This window comes from Echinops telfairi, unplaced genomic scaffold (genome assembly GCF_000313985.2).
Source record: "Echinops telfairi isolate 266 unplaced genomic scaffold, ASM31398v2 ScPeMD7_5592;HRSCAF=6446, whole genome shotgun sequence".
NCBI classification, from domain to species: Eukaryota; Metazoa; Chordata; class Mammalia; order Afrosoricida; family Tenrecidae; genus Echinops; species Echinops telfairi.
In genome coordinates this window covers 7,013,643-7,016,167 of record NW_022109491.1, presented here as the reverse complement: position 1 = coordinate 7,016,167, position 2,525 = coordinate 7,013,643, and the positions used below count along the sequence as shown (strand labels likewise).

At 53.7% G+C, this 2,525-nt stretch overlaps 1 long non-coding RNA gene across 1 annotated transcript in view; it reads right to left on the bottom strand.

The window, feature by feature from the left end:
- Positions 1-1,445, bottom strand: part of LOC123522283 — a 3,988-nt gene extending 2,543 nt beyond the window's left edge. The window contains exon 1 of the long non-coding RNA XR_006680558.1: positions 1,358-1,445. This is a non-coding gene — a long non-coding RNA (uncharacterized LOC123522283). The remainder of the gene's footprint in view (positions 1-1,357) is intronic.
- Positions 1,446-2,525: the final 1,080 nt, after the last annotated feature.

The window sequence follows — 2,525 nt, the reverse complement described above, 5'->3', positions numbered from 1 at the left end:
TTATTCAGATTTCCCTTTGTTCAAAGTTTACTCTGTTTATTATTCATTCTCTCCATCTCCCCGCATCTATTTACTTAACTCTCTGTTCATACATTTTTGGGGCTGTACAATAGTAAGCCTCCTGGCTCTTCCAAGCACTTTAGTGTACACAGACTACCTACGAATACAATTTTACATGTACATCAATACAGTGCTTTTGTCTAATGTGCCACCCATATTTCAATTTTCAGGTGATCTAATAATACCCCCCATGGATGCATTTGAATTGTGCTGTTGGGGAAGAATCTTGCAAGTTCCAGGGACCACCAGGATTACAAACCCTCTCAGAAGAACAGACAGAATATCCTTAGGAGCGAGGATGGAGAGACTGCGTCCCATACTTTGGACATGTTGTCAGGAGGGAACCGTCCCTGGAGGAGGCCATCGTGCTTGACACAGTAGACAGTCACTGAAAAGGGACAGCGCCTTCCACCAGATGGATCGGACACCGTGGCTGCAGCAACGGGCTCAAATGTAACAGTTGTGGGGACGGCGCAGGTCTGGGCAGTGCTCGTCCTGCTATACATGGTTTGCTGGGAGTCAACTCGATGGCGCCTAATAGCATCTTTCGATGGCTAATTCCTCGGATTTGAGTTGTGGTCCTGGAGAAGAATATTGAAAATACCGTGGACTTCTAAAAGGTGGGTCAGTGGATGAATGGACAGGTGGGTGAGTGGGTGGAAGGTTGGAAGAAAGGGCAGCTGGGTGGGTGAGTGGATGGATGATGGGATAGGTGGATCAAGGATGGATAGGTGAGTGGTGAGTGGATGGATGATGGGATAGGTGGATCAAGGATGGATAGGTGAGTGGTGAGTAGATGGATGAACAAATGGGTAGGCGAGTGACGGGTGGGTTGGCAAGTGGATGGGTAAGACAGTAGATGGAGAGTTGAGTGGGTAGAAGGGTGAAGAATGGATGGGTTGGTGAGTGGGTACATGGATGGGTGAATGGATGGGTAGTTAGGTGGATGGAGAGGTGGGTGGATGAATGGATGAACATTTCTCCCAGCATTTGCTTTCCCTCCACCCCTGCGCCTTGGGGAGACCACCTGGCTGTCCTGACTCACCTCTCTGGCCCTGGGCCCCAGCAGGTAGCTCCGGGGGCTTCCCCAGGAGCAGACAGGGCTGAGAGTTCTTGCCTTTTCTCAGGACGGCAGACGGCAGTCCTCCCTCCTCTACCTGACCCTGCTGTGGGGGTAGGAGGTGGCAGGCAAATCATGATTTGTCATGATTTGTCAAGCTGGTCCCCCGGCTCCTGTGGCTCACGTGGAGCTGGAGTGTACTGGGAGACCACGCAGAAGCCCAGGGGACAGTCCTACCTGAGCCAGCCCCAGTGTCTCTGGCAGATGTTTTTTCTTGAAGGAGGCAGGAGATGCAGCTGACTCTGGTCCCCAGAGACATCTCCACAGGGTGGAGGGTGAGACGAGGGTCTTCATCACACTCATGCTGTCTATCCTGCTGTCCCTGCACACTGGAAGAGAGGGCAGCTCAGAGTGACCACACACAGCATCCTTGCTGGAGAGTGCAAGGCAAGAACTGGCCCCAGGAGGCAGCGGGCTCCGGTCTAAAATGTCCCATGTCTCCCCTTCACACTTGGTGTATAAACCCAGGCCTTCCTCGACATTTTCTTGCCGGGTGAACTCTGACAAACCCCTTTCCCTCTCTGGGCCTCAGTTTCCCTTCTCTGTAAAACAAAAGGCCTGGCTGAGACAAGGTGCAGCAAGAAAGGCCTTGAGTCAGGCACGGCAGGGATCTCTCAGTTCTGCTGTCTCATTAGGAACCCCAGGCCTTAGGAACCGAGGCCTGTACCAGGCCGGGAGTCCCAGAGCACATTGTTGCTGGCTTTCTACCGGAACTCTTTCACCACTCAACGCCGGGCACGGCTTGGGAGAGGAGGGAGGAGATGGCCAGTGGGGCCCTGCCTGGGTGGGCCTTTCACTCTGGGATGGGCACCTCCCCTGGCAGCTGCCCTTCAGGGACAGCCATTCCCCAGTAGGGGTGGAGGAGGGCCTGCTGTGTCCATCAATCAAAGCAGTGGGCCTTTGCCAGTCTCCCTCCTGCCTTTGTCTGGGTCTGAGCAGGAGCCCATTTCAATGAAGACAAAACTTGAGTGGATCATTGAAGTAATCAGTGGAGAATTTGGCACCCCTGCCTGGCCAGTCAGCACCCAAACAACCTGGCCGGTCTGCATAACCAGTTCGGTTCCCTCTCCCTGGAGCGCCTTCCTGTAAAGCAGCAGTTCTCAACCTGTGGGTCACGACCTCTTTAGGGGTCGAACGACCCATTCACAGGGGTCTCCTAAGACCATCAGAAAACACCTATTTCTGTTGGTCTTAGGAACCAAGACACCACTCCTCTATCCATCTCCAGGCGGTCCGCCCACATGCAGATAAAAGTGACCCACACATCCCTGCAGTACACTGCAGCGCTCTGGGTACTCTATCTACCCCCAGGTTGAGCCACCCAGATGGTGGCTGTGTCCAGCCT